The 22,678-nt window shown below is 31.2% G+C and overlaps 1 long non-coding RNA gene across 1 annotated transcript in view; it reads right to left on the bottom strand.

The window, feature by feature from the left end:
- Positions 1–22,678, bottom strand: part of LOC135129162 (uncharacterized) — a 37,286-nt gene that overhangs the window by 419 nt on the left and 14,189 nt on the right. The window contains exons 2-4 of the long non-coding RNA XR_010280519.1: positions 19,662–20,030; positions 3,220–3,331; positions 2,487–2,555 (exon numbers count right to left, since the gene is read on the bottom strand). This is a non-coding gene — a long non-coding RNA (uncharacterized LOC135129162). The remainder of the gene's footprint in view (positions 1–2,486; positions 2,556–3,219; positions 3,332–19,661; positions 20,031–22,678) is intronic.

The raw sequence follows: 22,678 nt of genomic DNA, 5'->3' as shown, positions 1-22,678 counted from the left end.
AAATGACCCTAGGTACTAAAACATCCTTAAGAAAATCGACTTACGTAGTCACAAGGAAAAAGTCAAAATTTTACCATTATACAAAATCCAGAAAAAAATTTCGCGTCACTTTGTTTCCATTTCGTTAACTTAGTTACAAACGTTAAGTAAAATTTGTACGCACTCTTTGAAACCATAAGTTTACTAAGCAAATTAATCTGTAGGTATATCTTTTCCAACCTGTGAACTATCAATGATATATTAAATTCTGCAGCGACGAGACATATTTTAATTTCATTTAAAAAAAATAACGTTATTGAGGTATCAACACAAATATGTAACTTTATTGGACATAAAAAACAAATAAACAATTTTATTACAAAATAAATAAAAACGAGTTTTGTCGCTTATAACACCATAATTTTGTATATTTGTCGTGGGAATAAATGTTATGACATTTAGGGCCGGTTTATAGAACATCGAGTTAAATATTTAATCCTCGATTAGTTTAACAGAGAATTAAAATGTGGAATATGAGCCCGTGATTGGTTAAAATATGTGCGTTGCCTGGCAACGGACCTCAGTTAAAAGTTAATCGCGAATTAACTTTAACTTCGCTTTCTATAAATCGGGTCTTAATGATTTAAGTTAAGATCGTTAACTTAAGCAATAAATAAATAAAACAATATAAATATAAATATAAACAAACAGACAAACAGTGCGTCACCAAATAAATAACAAATTATACACATCTTGCCTTATTGAACAAGTATGTCGTGTGCCAAAGAAATGGCAAAAATAAATATGGAATACAGTTTGTAACTTGATTTCATGTCATCATTATCATAACTAAAATCGATTTCTCTTATGCTGGCTTGACACGATTTTAAATTTAAACTCAAATTAAACCCAAACACCACTTTTGAATTTAAGATTATAAATTTTAAACCAACAGGATCTTGCAAAATATAGTTTTATGAAATGTGTTTTTTTTTATCTTTATATATTATTTCCGAGTGTGACAGTTCCATTAGGTTATTTCACACCTCAATTTAAATGTCCTACTCTTTTTTATTTTTGGTTGTTTTAATTTTTGTGACAAGCATTTTCCATTTCTTTTTCTTAATTCAGATTTAATTAGATTTTGTTATCTCCCAGTCTTTTAAACATTCTAGCATTTAAGTTATACTATAATTAACGTGCAACATTTTTTTTTTTCTTGTAATAGGACATACAATAAATCGCTCCTAATTTTTACTGCAATCTTTTTCTATACTATTTTACAATATTAAGCACGACCAGTAGATAATTATGATTTAAAAAATGTCTTTTATCAGGTGGTGTCTAAATCCAGATATTACCGTTCACCAAAAAATAAAATTATCTTTTTTTGTGGAGATAGGAGGAAAATATTAGATGTCCTAAAATTCTTGTAAATTCAGAAAGATCATTTAATTTTCATTATTAAAATGTGTTCAGTAATTTTCTGCTAGAATATCAACACTACAAAACATCTGTCATTTCTATGTACGAAAGAAGAGAGAGACAAATTCTGTCAAAAATATGGAAAATACTGATTATTATTTGCAGTAAAATAGGTACTAATCATCACAGCTGTTGGACAAAAGAATCAGTTTTTGTTCTTTTACAAATCTGTCTTTGCTTTACCCATTTAAAAAAAAATACAAATGTTTTTGATTCTAGGTATTTGATTTCCCCAACAAAACATTATTAATTATTGATTCTTCTTTAATTATACTTTATCATGTGTAATTACATGTAGACATGGGGATATACATATTTAATCACAGTGTATCTATGTTATTCTAGATTATATTGCCACTTTAAATCAATATATATAATTAGATAAACCGTGCATTATCCGTCATTAATACATACTTGTTCCAGCAACGATTATCTTAGAAAATTAATTTCATCGGAAGAAAGCCTAAAAATAATTCGTACGTTGTCAAAATTTTACGTCAACACAGGTTTTGTAGTCAGGAAATAGTTCAAAAAATGCACGAATCAAAACAATTGAGCATTTAATTTTTGTTTTTAATAAAGTTTTTAAATATCTCAATAAAAATATTAGCAGACCACAATCAGAATAATGTCACTAAATCATTTAAGTTTAGGAGAGATCAACTGGATTACAAACTTTTAAGAAAATCTCAGTATTCTGGTAATGGTAGATATCACATGATGACATTTAAGTCCATATTTTTTTTATTTTGCAGCTATTTTAAATATCATAGGGTAACTATTTCACAGATGGTTCAAAATTCAAATTTCCAAGACTATTTCACCTAAAACCTACGTTATTAGAATTATAGCTTGCAAAAATGAGGGTTAACATTTTTATTAAATAGATGGTGGTTCCATCCATGTTGTTGTTTTGCCAACATTCACAAAAAGAATGCACACGGATGTCAAATTTGAAATGCAAATTTAATTATTTCCGAGTTCTCAATGTATCATTTCATCAACGACATTTAAATACCTACTTCCTCTTAATTTAGAAATGTTCAAAACAAGTTGTCTGTTCCATCCTCCGTCCATCTGGGCGCACTTTCCTGTAAATAATAAAACTGATATTAATCTTCATTAAGCAATTTCCACTTGATTAATATAAGCAGCCAAATTATACAAAGATTTTAGCCAGCCCATTTAATTAATATGAACACTTCATTAGAACTTTTTAGGTAGAGTAATTAAGACCACTGTAATAGCAGTATTAATAATTTTGGCCGTCACGATGAAGTACAACACACCAGTGTTTCTTTTTCCGTAACTTCAAGGAAATTCTATAGCACTAAAGAGTTTCGATAAAAAAATTATTAACAATGCTTTTGTAATTAAAAGCCTTCCAGGATGATAAATTAACATTTAAAATCTTCGTGTGTGACTGTGAAATCAATTCGTACAATTCTCATTAATCATTCCGCACGCATCCATTACTTAATTACATCTGAATTAGTTGCGGACTGTTTGATTCTTTTAGTACAATTTTATGGTTCATTTATTGAATGTTATTACGATAAGCAAAACCATGAAAATGAATTCAATCGATTGGGTTATGACGGAGACAACCTAAATACAAATTCACCGTCAGCGAATTGAATAAAAAAACTGTTTAAAAAAGTTTCATGATGACATCAGTTGACAATGTTGACATGCGGACTGTGTAATGCATACGACGACGGCATGTTAGGATGGCTGGCTCCAATGATGATATACCTCTTTCCTTTTTTATCGAAGTTTGCTTCGAACTACGAAGGGGGCGATAACAGGGTTTTAATGCTCGACCGGCGATTGACAGACGAGATTAATGCTTTGATGGCAGATGAATCTGGAAAAAAAAGAAAATATAAATAATAAACTGATATGAAATAGCTCTTGACAGATAAGATCCGATCTCATTATGTCTACTGTTATTAAGAGAATAGAACATGATGTGCCGTAATAATATCTTCGAAACGAGTTCGTTGATTTTTCAAAAAGCACATTTTTTAAATGTAACTGCAACATGTTGTGAAACGGGCTACGAAAATGTGTTACCAAAAATGCGTGATTGCTGCAGATAAAACATAGATATGTCTATTTCTTGGTTGCTGTGAGATAAATTCCGCACAAAATCAATACAGTTCCGTTCCAAATTCTTGCCTTCTGACTTGAAACTAATTTAAAATAATTAGATTGCCCATCTGAACAATTATATAGCAATTACGGAAAAAGAAATCGAAACCTACCACAATTAATTAATTTGACAACAGTTAAGGCAATTTTCTTCTATGTAATGCTTCCCAGTATTATAAAAAACAATCAGTTTCTAGATAGCTTTTTTCAAATTTAGAAGCAAATTTATCGAATTATTTTTAAGCTTGTTTCATAATTCTATTTGTTTTGTATAAAGTTAGAACCTTAGATGCATCCATGAAACTCGATGAAGTTCTATGAACGATTTAAGGCTTTCAAACTGAATTTATTTTGTTTTATTTACACAACCACTTGTCTGACAACTTCGCGATGAAAAAGCTTAGTAAATATACTAATAGATGTGGTGATAGATCAAACGCGAACGGAATAAATCTCAAAGCTCTTATCGTTCGTAGTACAATTAAAACAATTTTTATTATTACTTAAAACAAAAAAGGTTTAGGCAAATTTATGAAGACATGTAGTTAACAAACATAATGATAATGTAGTTTTACATTAAAATGTGATGTACAGATACACACATTTTTTCGGATATTTTACACATAAATTCTAAATTCAGACAATATTCTTGATTTTTTTTTTCAACAAATAACGGCTGGTTTTTCAAACTGCTGGGACGTCGATAATAGTTTCCGGTTTAGGTATCAGTTCGCCTGAAGACAAACACTGCAATATCCTAACAAGTGGTCTCTGCCTGAATGTGAATGAGACAATTTCCAACACTGAACTACCTTATACACAGCGGGAAACAGCGAATGTGCTGTTATATTAATTTGGGGTTACTTTGAGAAAAATTTGAATAAACCATTTCAAAGCAACTGTAAAACAAGAATTGCGTTAGTTTTATATCAAGTTTGCCGTTATTCGTCTACTTATTTGACGGAGTTTATTACATTTTTTATTTTAAAATGATAATTTGTTCCAAATAGATGTCTACATAGGAAAAAATTTGACACTGTACTTTTAAATTTTGCGCCTGTGCTGATTCTGAGGTTAATTTTTGCATATCTTTATTATCCACAAAACCTTTTTTTCACCAAACTAGAACAAATATAAAAATTATAAAATCGCATTTGTTTTTAATTGGCGACTGCCCTATGGATTCCATCTCAATGATTTTATTTTCTCTTTCAATATTAACATCTGTTGTAATTATATATTTCTCCTACTCTTATTAAGGATGTAAAAGAAAGAAAAGATACATATTCTAAAAACTTCAGCATCTCTTTCTTGAAATATTTTAAATAGGCAAATACATCCTGTCATATGTTACTCGCCGCAGTTTAAACATTAAATAATTAGTAAATATTAGTATTTTGTTGTAGATACCCTCCATACAATAGAATATTGAATGAAATCGAAATTGTTACTGTTTTCGAAGAAATCCCAGCTAATAAAACTTGCACACCTACAATGAATAATTAAAAATTGAAAAAAAAATAAATAAAACAAACTGTGACTCGTAATACATTCCTGTTCATTGTTTTGTGGTAATCTTTGCCGTTATTTTTTACGAATTTGATAAATATGTACATTTCTATCGATCGCACTTGTGCGGACCACGGTACCTTGCAATTTGTGTCCCCGCGGCGCAGGGGCTGTGGGGGATGTTATTTACGCCATTGATTTTTACTTTGTAGAGATTATCACAAAACAAAAATCGCAAAATCCGATTTCAGATTTTTCAAAGAGGCGGCGTTTGTTTCATATAGGTATATGTATATATTTTTGCCGAAAGAAACTTCTACCAATTTTTTTATATTCTGGGGGAAATGATTGTGAGACGTCGATAAAACATAAAATAGACCAAATGGATTCTATTACAATACTTTTCTAACTTACTCTATGAAAGTAAACATACAGCTCTATTGTATAAGTTAAACGGAACACTCTATATGTTTGAAAATACTTTTAAATTATAACTCTATTAGACTGCGTTGAAGAATTTTTTCTAGAGTCTACAGCGTATCTTTCAATTTTCCTCCCGTTGACCGTTGGAATACCCCCCAAGAATCTATTTGACATGACTATTTTGGCAGAGATCGTGGGTGTTGTGATGTGCCCAAAGGCAAATGTGGCTATTAGGCTTTTTGTATCGGTTTATTATTCAATGCATTGTGTCTTATTTCTTCAGTTAGGTTTTTATCAATGTTAATTATTACTTAAAAATTAAATCCAATTTTAATTTTATCGCATTATGGACCGTCTTTACGTTTTACCTATCACTGCAATTGATAATATTATTCATTGCAACTATCGTTATTGTTTTTTCTAAATTCAGAATTGTTTTGAAAACATTTTTATGTTTGGAACATACTTAACTACAACTATTATTTTAATTGAAAATAGTGCTCTTAAATGTTAGAGTTTATTGGGAAGTGTTTACTGAAGTTTCGGTTAAATTAACTTCTTCTGTTTTTAATTTCCAAAACGTACTGTAGCAGGATTATTTTATTAAATTTTCATTTCTTGTTTTCTGAACATCTCCCAATTTATGGCGTGAAAATATCGATTTTCCGTTTCCGTCTATCTGTTTCCTTGCGAATTTTTAGTCAAACATTCTCGGAAACTATTTTTTTGTGTATCTTTTGAGTCTGTTATTTAGATTTTTTCTATTTATTTTCAGGTGACATAAATGCAAAATTATGCTGAAAATTTACATTGTGATTTCAAAACTTTTTCTGTTAGGTATTTTTTAAATCTTGACTACTTATTATACCTGTGTAATAGTAAATTGCACCGTTATTAAACATTAGTTGAGGGGATTCGTTAAGTTGTAGCAGATTGTTGCATTAATTTTAAATTGTGTGTTATTTTTTGAAAAAATTTTTTATCTTTTATGAAGACTATTTTGATCGGTAATTTTGTCCTATTTTTGTTTTATCAAAATTTTTTTGACGTCTTTTTGTTGCATATTTTGTAAGTATTTTATTTTTTTTATGCATATTTTTTTCCTTATGTGCATATGTGTTCAGATAATTTTTCCATTTCGATTTTTCGTGTAGCAGAAAAAAAATGATGATGTTTTTTCAATCTTTTCCCCAAAAATATTTAAATTATATTATTAATTGTTTAACTAAATATATGTAAAATAAAATTCGACGGTTTTCTTCACCGACGGACCAAACGACTGGCCGTTCGAATTGCTGGTAAAGTACAAAAGGCCTTTGCTGCGTGGCAACAATACAATAAAATTTCGGTGTTCTAAGTGATTAATTTCTTTTCATGTACCTATACAGAAATTGATAACTGAATATTGAATAAGAATTTCTTTCACACTAAATATTATCGAATTCTTTTTATTTTACTTCATCTACTGCTTCTTAAACACACGTTTTTGTGTTCTTTATTTAAACGCCACCTGCTATATTGTGTTAGGATAAACTCGTTTTGAAATTAAGTTTTGCAGGATTTTTCGATTCTTGATTTATTTATTTCATTTTTGTTTCCACATTATTACCTGGTCCAAATTTTAACACATTTTTCTGTCTTTCATTAAAATTCTTATTTTTCATAAATTAGTTAATAAGTTAACTGAAGGATTTGTTTTCTCTATTTTTTCCTCGCTTTCAAATGTACTACGTATATGGTTTAAGTGAAATTTTCCATTACAAAAGTTTGTGAAGATGTCATCAACATTTTTGCAAGGACACATATATCAATTTGGATAGATGCAGTGCAATACATACATATAATAACAGTACTGCATTCCCAAAATTTTGAGAAAAAGGAGTCAGCCATTCTTGATTTCTTCAGTAAAATAAACTGCCTCATATAGTAAGAATCTCGTGCAAAATTTATCTAATCATCTCCAGCAACAATTGAATGACGTAAACTCTTTTTTTCCATAGTAACTCATATTTACACTTTATGACATAACATAATCCTATATTTGTGGTTTATGAGTCTGTCTTGATTTTTATCAAAATTACTTTACAAAATTTTTTGTGTTCATAGCTAATGTTTGGTGGATAACGACTGCCGGTGGACGTGTGAATTTCTTAGAGAACTTGAGCTCTGCTCACATTAGTTCGATCCCACCCTTGTCGAAATTTTTTTTTCTAGCACACTGAAATTGTTTGAATATTGCCTTCAGGTGAGAGCGAAGTCCTGTCTAAATGACTTTAGACCAAGTTTGCAAATTTTTTTATGAGTGAAATAAGTCGACAATTACTTACATTATTAACATGTCTTGGTTTTTATGAATTGGAACTAATATACTTACTGTAAACGCAGTGGATCGGCGACCAGTCTCTATTCTTTTATTTATGGTGTGACTTGGACTTTCGGTTAAATAATATTTTATTTCTTTTATAGTCGCTATTTTGATGCTGTCTACACCAGGTAATTTACCGTCTTTGTGGCTATTAATAGTGGGGATAATTTCGTTAGGATATGTTGGCAAAATATTACACCTCTCATTTATGTAGGTTTGGTATCTTTTAATCTAGACGCATATTCTTCACCTACCGTAAAAAGCCGACCACTATCATTTTTGTGAATCCCCTATTTTATATTATTATTTAGACACAAAAAAATTTAAATTCAAACTATTTTCTTAATAGATAATAAATGTATACCAGAAAAAAGGAGCAAAAGTTTTTTTTTTAAGTATGAGGAAAATTCTTGCTTTGCAAAAGTCAAAATATCTAAACGCACAGTAAAATAAGCATTTTGATTTTCAGAACAATACAGCGGAAGTCGTATTACACATTTTCAAAAAACAACATGCTCAACAGTTACTGTACATCCTAAAAATTCAAACATTTTAAATTTTAAATTTAAAAAAAGCCGGAATTTGAAATTATGTTGTAAACATTCGGTAACTGTAAAATTTAAGAAGAAATGCCCATAGTAATGTCTGCAAAAAGGCGCCCCTTCTGGCAGCAACTGACCTGCTTCTTTATTTATGATCCATAAACATCACTTTTACTTTCTATTGTGCAGCTCACGTTAAGCTGACCGTAGAAAACCTATAAGCAATGCATTTTGTATGAGAGATTTCGTGGGGGTGTTGTCATGAATGTACATGAATCCTGCACTTCACAACTACCACGTCATTGACGTTATCCGATATATCGCTCGATTTTAATAAATGTTACAATCTTCATTTAAAATTAATAAAAAAAAATGTCGCCAAATTGACAATACAATTTTTATAACTAAAAACCGAGTTATACCTCTCATATAAAATGCATTGTTTATGACACCGCCAATTTGACCGCACAGTGAGCATTGGAAGGAACAATAAATATAAAACAGTTGATGATGGATGATAGCCGAGTAATGGTTCTGCTTTTATCGCCTAGTGTAATAAGCTTCAATTTTATCGATTGTGCTAAAACGAAACTTATTTCACTTATTTCACATTCTCCCTACTCAAAAAAAAAATAATTGTTTTCTAAAACTAACGTCCTAGAAAAATACTAATTTTATCTTATCTTGAAATGATTACTAAATTTCTTTTTATTACTTTAATAATGATTTAAAAAACATTCGTTCGAAGTCAACTTTAAAGTTCATTTTATGTTTGTACCTAATATCTTACTTCTAAAGAAATACTTAATGTCGAGGATAGGTCACGTTACTAATGAAGCGAGATTAAAATAGCCACTGATCTGAATTTCTGATACCCAAGATATTTAGAGCTAGCTACAACACTGTTATCGTAAGAACTACTTAATTTCATTTCCTAATTTAAACAGTAAGGGAAAATCAGCCAAATAGTAGCAACAATAATTTATTATTTTTTTAATTCTACAAACAAGGTAGAGCTATCACATAAAAATTTAATTTATTAATAACTTTAAATTAAAAAAATCTTAAGGAAACTCGAAAATATGTTTGTGGTTTAACAATAACACATTTGTTTGTTTTTTGATATGTTGTTTTGTATTAAATCAATTTACTACGATTCAGCTTATTTTCGATGGCACAGAGAAAACAAAAATTTAAATATAAATAAGCTTTAACCAAAACGGCATGCAAATTTTGTAGAACTCGACATTAATGATAACACAGGTACACAAGAAAAACCAGTGTTTGCTATTAAAAGTAAGTTCATAAACCTCATAATCGTTATAAAAGCCACAGCAAAATTACAGTTATTTATAATAAAATGAATCAATTAAGTCGTTTTAAGTGTAAATTTAACAGACAAGTAACCGCTTTTATGACACAAACTATTAATAAAAGAGCTCATTTCCTGTAAATACTCCTAAATAAACGCCTCAAAGCCTTTTCACATTCAATATAAGAGAAAACTTTTCACATCTGTTAGCGTTGAATAACGTGATTAGAATATATAAGGCACATTTGTCAACATATAAAGACATCAGTCCTCTACTTTCATGCTAATGTAAAGTCACTAGACTTTTTATTTTATTCCGAACAGAACACAGTACCACAAGGGAAAAATTACCATAAAACGAATCCTCATGGTGTGGTTTAAAGTCGAGACGTCGACGCCACATCCACACTTCACCAGTTTATATCGCCCGGTCATAATTTTCATTACCAAATTTTAGTTATAAACATTCATAATTGAAAATCGATCGCAGCGAACTTTGAAGCAACTTTCATAAAATTGCTTTTTCGGTATCGCCGTTAAAATTTATCACCAAAGGCAACCTAAAAGGGTACGAGTGTAATAATTCCGAACATCTTTCGATATTGGTGTCACGCAGGGATTTAATGGAGCTATCTATTGTCAAGGACGCATGGAAAAATCTGACGGTATTATGAAAAAGCGAACGGGTTTTTATTCCAGTTTTTACAGATATTTCTTTTGTCTTGGTTTGGAGAAATTCAAATGTTGCTCCTAGAGCAATAAATAATTCTTATTGGCCGAGGATTTTTAGTGTGGAGGCGCGTCCTCGAAAATAAGGTCAGGATATATCAAGACTGGCAATCTTGGAGGCAAATGAACCCTTTAGTAAATTAAATCCAACGAAACGGATTGTCGTTGATCGAAGAGATTGTGTGCCTCTGAAGGACTTGAGACAAATTAACTGTAGAAATTCTTGAATGCTTCCAAGAATAAAACTGCTTCTAGAATTAAAAAAAAGAAAGAAATGGAATAAAAAGTTTCAGATTTATAGCGACTTCATACTTTCATACACAGAGAATGTCAGATGTTTAAGAACTTTTTTAAAAATATTAGTTTACTGGAAAACAAAAATAAGAAATTAATTGCGTCCGTTCGTATACAGTGTGACCGTAAATACCACAATCTAATTAAAAATTCGAACAAGTAACTCATTCTTTACACGGTATTTAAAGGTACATTTAAATAAGATTAAGAAAAATTATATTGGTAGCAAAATATTTTTGAAAAATACGCCACGAAGTGCATGCGGCGTGACGGAAATTCTCTATAAACATTTTTCATTTTGTATATTTTAACGACAAATTTATGTTGATCCTCGTGGGAGGATCAAAAGCTAACGAGCAAATAGGGAATGATTGACTTTCAAGATTCTAATTTATGTCATTAATACCCTTGAATCCCAATTGCCTTCTTAATGATGAACTGGCCGCTCAAGCTATTAGCTACAACAAGAGATTAACTAACGCTTTAATCGTTGCAATTAATTACTCCCATAAAAATTTCAGGTCAACATATTCTTTCACGTTTTACGTTTTCTTCAATAAAAAAGAGCAATACAAATCTAAGACTTTAGAATACTTCTGTTTCTGAATGGTCCCATAATCGCCTAAACTCTGTTAAATGTGCAGCCATCACGGCAAGATCACCACTTCCGACGTCACGCAACACCTAAAAGAGTATCAAGGAAACATCGAGTTTCCACAGTTACGCGTATAGTCGATATGCAAGAATACAAGATAATAACGACAATGAGGATAATAAAAATTTTGTGGCGATGTTCTTTGGATCATGATGGAAGAAGACATAGTAAATTACTATGTATGAAATAATTGAGTACCTTATAATACAACAATTATTTTCAGTATAATTTTGTATGCTCACATGAGCACAGTAAATATAGCAAAAAATATATATTTAAAAAGATTTTAGGAAAAAATCTGGAAGCCTACTTAAAATCATATTATTAGAGAACAATAAATATCAAGAACCAGGATCTTTATTTTATGAATCTGAATGTTACTTGTTGCAGTGGTGTAAATATTTTATTAAAATTGAAGTTAATTAGCTTAAGTAGGTATAGTTCTCATCTCTACAGAAAACAATAGTAAGGGAAATCTATTTTTAATATCGCGTGATCAGAAATGACGAGTCTGTGGGCAATACTGGATTTTTAGTTGAAATTGGTATCATGATGTTTTCTACAATTTCCGGTTGTCAGCGGCAGAGTGTTGACATTTAAAATTTGCAAAATGTATCCAAAACATCACCTACATTTATTATCACGCTTGTCATATCTGTCACGCAATTACTTCCGTTCTGCCAACATAAACCTAAGAAAAATTCACATTTTTGTTTAAAAGAAGGTGTTTCATCTGACACAATTCAAGTTGCAAAAGTTGGTGCATACCCTAGATTTACCAAATCAAAAGAACGCTGCGAAAAATATGAATACAAAATCTTCGATGACTGATTATATAAAATAAAGACGAAGACAATAAATGGGGACTTGCAGACTTATGTCAGCAGTTGAAAGTCATTGCATTTTCCAAACCTTGGAGTAAATATTCTATGTTGAACGAGAAGAAGAAATACGTTTGTAAAGCGAAAAAAGAAGGCAAAGGTTTTCGAAAGAAGGATCATAATTTCTTCAGAATTTTATGACTTGTAAATTTTATCTTGTATAGTAGAGCTATTAGTAGTTGTTAAAAAATGTTAAAATTCCAAAACTAACATACGGAGAAACTTTAGTAGTTGTCGGTGATTAAGGTAACACCCATGTTAGAGTTCACACGAAATATTTGGTTTTCAAATGTAGATCATCTTCGATTTTTCATAAACTATCGAAGTAGGAAACGCAACCGTAGGTTTCCACAACATGCAAAATTCTGTACTAAAGTAGCAGCCTGTCCAAGATTACTATCTAGAATAATATATTGGCCACACGTTCCGGAGAAGTTTAAGGATTTTAGTTGATAATGGTAGCGACATCACTAATTTGAAGAGATACAGTCGCAGAAATATAATATGAAGAGGACAATCGAGGAATATCTTATAGTAGAAACAAAACAAGTTTCAGTATCTCCAACAGTACAAATCAGATGACATCCAAAGTTAGATTAATTCCAAAGTTTCCGCCAACGTCTCACATCTAAAAATTTTGTTTAAACTGTATTCGCAAGTTTCTCTGAATCACATACTTTTCTCGTCTAGTAAAATATCGCTTTTCGGACTAGTCATGTAAACAGATGATAACAAAAATGTGGCAATAGAAGAACATTAACAAGATTATCAAAATGGCTCAAAAATATCTATTCATATTTTTCATTGTAATCTGTATAGGTATATTATGCAGTTTTACTATAGCACCTACCACCAGGAAAAATGATACGAAAAACAAGATCCATTGTGACAGTTCATTTGATATGAGAGACAAAAATTAATAATAACATAACGGGTGTACAATAAAAAATATACTTGGATCAAATCTTGGAGTTTTTATTTGCCGTTTTTATATATCAGGGTAATTATTTTCGGGGAACAAGTAGGCAACCAATACTTTATCATCTTTACTATGCAGTCGGGTTGACAGATAAGAGACATTTGACTAGACAGAATTTTTTGGACCTACGTATCAATTTTTCTCATTTATTGTTATTTCATCTTTTGCCTTGTTTGCGTGATAAAAATCTGTTCTTTCAGAAACCGTGTGTGAGTATTGCTGTTTACGAAATATTTACCAAGAATGGTTTTTTCTGAACAACACAAAGTATTCATGGTAGTGGATCTTCGCAACATTCAATAACTAAAATGAGAAAATATTTTCTATCCTAACATTATTTTGTTGTTAAATGTGATTTTCAACAACGCTCGTTTTTCGGATAAAGGTGGTCCGACTGTAATCGAAAGAAACATTGATGTTGGATATCAAACATACACATACGCTGTGCAACAAGTAAAATATTTTTAAATTCCTGGTTAGAAAGTGCGAGTAATTTCAAGATCATTGTAAACATTTAAAGAATCCACGTTGCCGTGATGTAATAAACCTAACAATTCGAATATGGGAGGGACAGCTTCGTACTTAGTGGACATTAAAAAGTTTTGATATGTTTTCTGTTTAACATACAAAACCTGCATCTGTTCCACAGCTAGAAATTTCTTTCTAGTGTTTCGTTTTAGTGGTTCCCGGTCGGCACTCATTTCCTCATTTCCTCTCTTCGTTTCCATGTTTTGTTGACAAACAGGAGTGGAATACGATTACAAATGGATTTTACATGAGCATATTTTTTACAATTTGTTTAGATAACTTTAGTTACAACGTGTGCTATATTATGATAAACGAAAAATAATAGCAGGAGCACGCCCAAACGGTAGGTATAAAAAATTCGAATTTCTCTGGTTTAACACGATTCGGATTCAAATGTGGTAAATTTCAATATGTAACTATTCTCGACAATATAAAGCATATAACAGTATATCAGATCAAACACCTTTTAATCAAATACGAGTAGACATACAGCAGGAATACCAGAGAAAAGCTATTGAGACTTTAATTCTACGATTTGCCCAGTGTAAAACTGTAGGAGGTAACTATTTAAATTGAAAAATAAATGTGAGAGATCTATAAATTAATGCATGTTTTGGGTTTCATAGAGCAAACATTTATTAAAGTGCGAGCCCCATATTTCGCCTTCCCCGCAGCTTTGTAATTAATATGAATTAATAAATGTATTAAAAGCGAAGTTACAATTGAAAATAAAAAGTTTTCAAGTGACTTGTGACTCAACCTTTGAATGGTAGTTTAGCTATAATAGTGAAAACTGAAACAAATAGGCAGGACGAAGTATGTTTACCCATCAGTTTCAATTCAGTCAAGTTTAAAATTTTTTCATAAAAACATGTTTTTAATTCCATAAAATAAAGGTTATAAATATTACAACTATTTATAATATATTGGCATACAAAAATACGTTTATTAAAATAACGTTTAAACGCCGGTCAGAGCGGGCTTACACTTTTTTATTTACACTTCGTTTTGAATGTCAATCGAAAGCTGCGTTAACACCACCTACAGGAAACAAACAAAGACAACTATAGGACATAACTTAAATTATTTCATGTTGAAGGACACATTCAACTAGTAAGACAGATATAGGTACACAGACGATAATATACAGTGTGGTTATATAATTTCAAATCTAGTAGTAATTGTCGAAAACGTTGAAACAGATTAATTTGTATTTATAATTAGTATTCACGTATTTTATAGTTGTTGTACCTATTTGAGGTCATCCCCTTCCGAACAATGACGTCATTAAAAAAAATTGTGTCACCTGATAGAACAAAAGTGGATGACGTCATGAACAAGTTATGACACTTAAAAATAGCATAATTAGAAATATGGATGGATCTGGTTCAGCGTTTTCGACAATTGCCATTGATTATGCAATTATGCACTTAATTTGTTCCATAAGGTTTTCCACACTGTACATTTACCTAGTGGTTTTCTGCCAACACATCACGCATATCAGGTAAACTTTTATAAATCCATGCAAACTCAAAAACATAACGAGAAGAGGAAATATCGAGAAAACAGAAAAATTGAGTTTAAATGGAATTTAAAATTTCAAACGTTCATCTGAGAAGAAAGCTCGAGACGAAATTCTAAGAGATGGTTGAATTCTTGGACATTGGTATGATATATTAGACGTAAATAAAATGTAAGACAATTTTGCCATGTCATATATTATATTACAAGACTTACATCTTATTTCAATTAGTGCAGATTATCATGCAGATATTATTGATTTTTTGCAGGACAATTCTACAACTGACATAAATTAAAATTTATTTCAACCTTTGATTTAGTGTGAACCATAAGATGGCGGTGACAAAAGCAAACAAGTGAATAAGAGTTAAATAGTCCTAATTAATTTTTAGTTGATGAAGTTTTGGTAAATCTTTCGATAGTAATTTAATTTAGTAGAAACTATAGTTTCTAGAAGGTGGTTTTAGGGATAGAGAAATTATTTGATCCAGGATCGTATTGGGTAGCCAGTCAGTCATTGTAAGGAGAACGGAGGGTCAAAAGCTAACAAGCAAATGCGAATTATTGACTTTCATGATCGGCCTCTCATTTTGATAATAGCCTTGAGTTCCATTAAACTTCTTAATGATAACTTGACAGTTTAAGCTACGAAGGCAGTAAGAGATTAAGCAATTAATTAGTTGATTATTGGCAAGGGGAGTGGAAATGTTAAACTCTTCGGCCTGAAAACACCTCTGACATATTCGTTCAACAACAAATCATTAAACAAAACAGAATGTTTAGAATATAGCTTATTTTATTTGTTAATAATATCGTAGTAGGTAATCACAGCAAAATGCCACATCCGAGACCAACAGAGGTTGAAACAAATATCGACTTTTCGCAGCCAACACACTGGATTACAAAATAACAATATTGAGGATGGTAAAAAAGGTCGTCATACTCGTTATCGTTAATTCCGTCAGGGGTGATTAAATTATTGTGTTAATTAGCAAAAATCATCATGCGATCACTCAGTTCAATAAATGTAAAAAACATTTTTAAAACTTCACATGATCGATGACTGTCCTAACAGTTTACCATCATGATACTTTTTCAAGTTTCGATGAAATTTTTCATCTCGTATTTTTAAACTTCGATATCTCGATTATTTATGAAAATTTCAGAACGCGATTTTCACGATGCGTACATCTTGTCGAATTCTTTTGTTGAAAATGAGATACATCAAAAGCTGCTTCTTCGACACAAGCTTCTTTTTAGTGTATCTCATTTCTGACAAAAAATCGATAATGTATACAGTATACAGTTCTGTAAGCTGAAAACAGTGATGAAAACTGCGTTACGAAATTTCGATAGATAATAGAGTTCTTGATTTTTAAAGACACGTGATGAAAGATTTTATCAAAATGCTAAAAAGAAGATGACCATAAACTGTTTTAAGAAAAACTGGAGATACCTATTCTATTACATCCTGAACATACATTAAAAATCCCACGTGTCAAAGATAAGGACTCCTCCTAACATATTTTTTTTATTAAGATTTATTGTCATATTGACATGTGTGTCTGACATTTACACAAATAGATATTCGGAAAAATATAGTCAAAACAATTTTTTTTTTTATTTCCATCCGTTATCATCTGCCTTCAAAATAAGGCCATATTACTAAAATACTAATTCCCTTCAAAGCATTCAGTGTTGGGTTCGATGAATAGATAAAATTTTGTTAGTATTCTATAATCACTAAAACTTCGTCAGTTAATTAATGTCTTACTAAAAATTTTACTTTTTTGTTTTCTTTTTTTTGAAAACTTGTATATGTAAGATTTTCTCAATAAAATTTTGGAAGACTTATTTCAGAAATACAAAAAAATTATAAAATCCGTTTGTAATTTAATCAATAAAATAAATTGTTTCATTAATTTTATAACATACTTTAAAAACAATTTCAAAATTAACAGTAGGTATATACTCAAAGACAAAAACTATATCGAATACAGAGGAATACATTATACACAAACATTTATAACAATGTGTAAGTTTCGAAAAAGTTGGTTGGTTCTAAAAGTAACTGTAAAACTTTATAGGAGTATTTGATTTTTTACGATAACCCATAACCGTAAAGTTAAAATCAAAATGTATTATTAAATCACATATAATTCAAGATACCACAATATAAATTTCAAACAAGATTTACTAAGCAAAATTTTGAGGTGACGGTCGCTAAATTTTTGGTCGGGATGAATTGACAAATTTTGATTAGCGTTTTACGACCTCTTATAGTTACGGACATTATATCTTTAATAAAATCGCTAATAGTCAGACGAAAAACGAAGACTGACATTTTGATTCCTGCAAGCTGTGAAAAGTAGAAAAACACGAATTAACGACTTGTCAGAATGGCACTATTCCTTAAAGCATTTGTCTAACCCATACGTAAAAACTAAAAATTGATCTAAAAACTTTAGACAGCATTTTGCTTGCACCTGGAACGTGAACAGAACTAATATTTAACACTTTCCTTCACGAAGTTTGTTAATTTTCTGGTGAAGTTGTAAAATAATACAAAACTAGTTAAAAAACGCATCAAGTCAAGTCTTCGTTATCGCCACGAAGTAAAGGGCGAGTTCTTTGCACGCTGGTTGTAAAACAAAAGTTGTTCTTTAAAATAGTAGACTAAATTTGTTAGTTTAGTGTACTGTTAGAAACTGACTTTTGCGTCGTCGCGGAGTCAATTTCCCGCATAGCAACAACCTAAGATTGGGCTGTTCCTTGATAATTAAGCCAAACACATTTTTAGTAGACAAAAAAATGCCAGACTGTAAAACATTTTCTAGTCTAGTTTTACATTTTGTATAGAATAACCTAAATTGAACGAAATTTTTCAAAATTTTAAGATAACTTCTTCAATTTCTTCTATAGGATAAATACAATTTTATTAATATTCTGCAACCACTATTATTTATTTAACACTATGGATATATTATAAAATTACCGATAATTATCGGTGATTATTATCATAATAGAGCCTGCCATACTCTAAATGTTAAATGAGATTCACTTGGCAAAATTTTGAGATGTCATAAATTTTTTGTTAGGAATTAATAGAGAAATGTTCGTTTAGCGCTTTACCATCTCACAATAATCTTAAAATATAACTGAAATTCCACAGTAATAAATCCAGTAGTTTCGGAGACTGTGTGTCTAATAAGTTCGCCAATAGACAGACAGACGCGGATAAAAAGAGGCAACTAGGCAGACAGACGGCAGACGATAGGAAACGGAAGACACACATTTCCGTATTTTACAAGCTGTACAATGTCGAGTAAACGCGAAATTAGATATTCGTCACAAATAAAAATTATCTTTAACTGTGAGATTAAAAAAAAAATTCTAATATTTTTTTATTCAGTTAAAATGTTAATAGTCAATATTAAAAAGTATAACAATCAAAGACCAAAAAACAATAACATAACATTTAAACATTTGATTTCGAAATACTCTTAGATTTTTTTTAGGAAAGCTTGCCCCACCTTGACATAAATAAAATGTCGTAGTTTACTCGTCTGTTTTATTTCTTTAGATAAACTTAACTTGCGTTGTATTATTACGATCGTCAAACAATCGGAACACCTTAATCCAAGACGTAAACTACAGCTCTAAATTGTTCAGTGATTCCAAGTCGTGGGAACTGGAAGCCCACCCACTATTTAATCAAATTCTTTCAGATTATACTTGATTATGTACAACAAAAGTACACAGCACCGATTGAATAACAAAATTATTTTAGTGAACGATTTACGAAAAAGGGACAGTTTCTTGAGCAGTTGCAAGGGACGAGAAGCGATCTGATCCGGGCCCATTTTGAGTATCCACTACTGTAAGTAAGTAGAACTACAGGGTCAAATGCTAACAAGCAAATAGCGAATTATTGACTTTCATGATTGGCTCTCATATCGATAATACCCTTGGGTCCCAGTTAACTTCTTAATGACAAATTGCCAATTCAAGTTATTAGCTACGGCAAGGGCTTACTGACGCTTTAATCAGTTAATTAGATATTCTAAATTGAAATGACAATATCAGCACGCTAAATCCCACAAATACAGTTCTTAAAAAAAGAAGCAAACATTTAAAAGTTTTATGAGTTTTTGTTTTCGTTGGGATTGTATTTACCACTTCCGACGTCACGCAACACCTAAAGAGCATCAAGCAACGTCGAGTTTCCACAGACGCACGTAGCAGTCGACGTGCAAGAATACAAGATAATAATAATAATGATGGTAATAAAAAATGTCGTCATACCTTGTCGATCCCGTCGGGAGAGGTCAGACGGCTGCGGTAATTAGCAGGAAGCATCGCACGATCATCAATGGTGCACTTTTTTAGCAATCGCGCATCTTGTTGACAGAGGACGATGCCTAGGATGTGACAGCAGCGGGTTGTGACACAGACACAGAAGGGATGCACGAGGGGTGGGGATTCAGCAAGCCCCTGATGCTCAATCGATCGCCTCTCACGCCCAGTTTTCCCGCGCACGACGGTGGATGTTGCGCGCTCCAACGTTTAAGAAACGTTATGTCTCTAGTCCTTGGAGTTCTGTAATCTGAAGGGTCCTTGGAGGATGCTTACTTCCCTTTCCTTTCCTTGTTCCCATCACTTCTATGACGACGCCTGGAATTTTACATGCTTTCAGCGATAGCCTTGACGGGGCGGAATACAAACAATCGCGCTTTATTACGAAATATGCCCTTTTTTCTTTTACTTTTTATTCTTTTTCGTCTTAAGAGCTGGAATTGCTTTCTGTTTCGGTATTAAGTGTAGTGTCAATACCATCACGATCGATCGGTTTTGCCCCGGATTTAAGTGCTGAAAGTTTTATGAATACGTCTGAGGATTTTTTCGGCCGAGTTTTCATTATCTTTTGAACCGGGACGGAAGTTTCGATTGGGGTGATTTCGTTCACCCTATTCATATACTTCAACCGTCGCGATTTGTCAGAATTTGTCCGGGATTACGAGCTCAATTCTACGCACAAAAGCACTATATTTATAACTTCATATTTCTCAAAAAAGTTCACTCTGGTAATTATTCATCTTGGAAAATTTTCACTTGTTTGTTGGAAACATTTATTTTTAACAATACCAAAATCACCGATATTCAATCAGAAATTCGAACGACATCGAGCACATAGCTTTTAGTTCTGTAACTTATAAATCGAATATTCTAAAGTCAAACACAGAAGAGAAACTCAAACAAAGATTGTGGTATCCTACTGTAAACGATTTGGAAACACAGTTTATAAGCCATTTATAAGCAACTCCGATTACAGAACCCACTTCGTGTGTACAAGTTAAACGAAAATTATTATTATCTATTATGCGACCTACTTCCAAAATACATTAATTAAGAACGGTATTTCAAGCAACGTTTTTCTAAAGTATAGAAACTCTATCTATTACTTTTTTCAACACCAAATAATTGGTAAAATAGTAGGCTTGAAATAATGATTCTTTTTTGGAGACGTCAATCCTCCTATTTAAAACAATGAATAATTTGCGATCTGTCAATCTGATTGACAGCATGAAAAATAGGGAAGCTTTAATCCGACCAATTAAGATTCGAAAATGGCAACTAATCAGTTTGTGGAGTTCGGTTAGAAGAGAAACACGATGTATAAAATATTAAAAAATATTACAGAAAGGGGATACTGCTCACACAATCCTAGAACTGATCGAACACCAAAATTAACGACATCCAAAATGTTCGCAAAGGTTCGTAAAGATTTGATAAGAGATCCAGAACTGTCATCGCACATTTATATTATAAAAGTCACTATTTCTCAAGAATCGTATTTCAGAATAAAAAAGAAGCAAGTTCAAAATCCTATGTGAAGAAAACCGCTCCAAAATATAAAGAAGATCAAGATATTATAACGCGAATTATATGAGAGTCAAGGCTTTTAGGAAAAAAACAATCATTGTAGATTATGGAATATACCTACGTGCTTGTAGACCCAATAACTATTTTATTTTACACGTCATTTGAACGATTCAAGGTTCAAAACAAACTTTGTCAACAATTGTTGAGGATGGACAGGTGCTATTAAGAGCAACATGAATAGGCTCGTTTAGTTACTTAAACAGTGTATAAAACCCGTTTTAATTTCGTGGATACAAGAAAAATGATCAGTCTGTTGGCGACGTGGTATTCAACTTTAACTGAAGTCGACATTGATTATATAGCCCTAAATGAAAACCCAGCAAACATCCGTCAAAGATTTATGCAAAAGCAAATATGCTAAAAGATCTCGTCCATACACAATGGTCGACTACTTTGAAAGAAGGTGGGAACAAATTTCAAATGAAATAACTATCGAATCTGGGGCAGCCACATAACCTTATAGTTCTTGGACTACTATAAGATAATACTTTTTAGTGTCTGAAGAGTAAAAAAACATAAGAATAAAATTACAATAAGTAGAAAACTAAAGTAAATTTCTCGCTCAAAAAAGCTAAAGAGAAATCAAATTTTTTATTATATATACGTACTATTCCTAATGCCATAATAAACAACCCTAATATGTATAAACTCTATAAACAAATTTTATTTTTTATTTCTGATTTTTTCTGAACCATACTGTTAATACTTTGAGTACCTTCTACCTATCACAAAAAATAAAATGAAGTAATTGGTTTGAGTTACCATAAACTGTTAAAAAAACAGAAAACACGATGAAAAACAAAACTCATACCAGTACAAAGAAAGTAAACGTAAAAGCAGCTTAGATCCAAGAATTCATGAGAGCAACACGGAGAAATACCAAGAAACAAAAAAAACAAGAATAAAAATTGACCTGAGATATAGAAAGCCACTTGAAATAAGTTAGGTGTCAAATAACATGATGCGGCATCTGAAAGTGTGTAGCAGGGTGTTGAAAATAAATAATCAGTTCAAACACCACTACTTTGTTAATTATAAGTTAAACGAACTGTGTATGAGTTTTAAATTTGCGAGAAGCTATTTTTACACTTTAGGTTGTTTTTCTTTTAATTCAATATGTAATATAACAAAAGAATTATTGGACACTACGCAACAGCGACAGACAGGTTTTGGTAAAAGAAGAACAGTCATGTTTTATTTTAATCATTTAAATAGAAAAAAATAATTTTTGTTTACTACACATCTCATTAGAAGAGGTCGAAAGCAGCTTTAAACATCAATATCATTTGAAGATGTATACAATTATTTCAAATGATTTCGTCATTCATTTTTGAGTTCCCTGCATAAGTAATTCTACAAAATATGAAGGCATTGATGTA

This window comes from Zophobas morio, unplaced genomic scaffold (genome assembly GCF_036711695.1).
Source record: "Zophobas morio isolate AGI-343-1 ecotype UQ-CSIRO unplaced genomic scaffold, CSIRO_AGI_Zmor_V1 ptg000014l, whole genome shotgun sequence".
Lineage (NCBI taxonomy): Eukaryota > Metazoa > Arthropoda > Insecta > Coleoptera > Tenebrionidae > Zophobas > Zophobas morio.
This window is presented reverse-complemented; position numbering and strand designations above follow the sequence as displayed.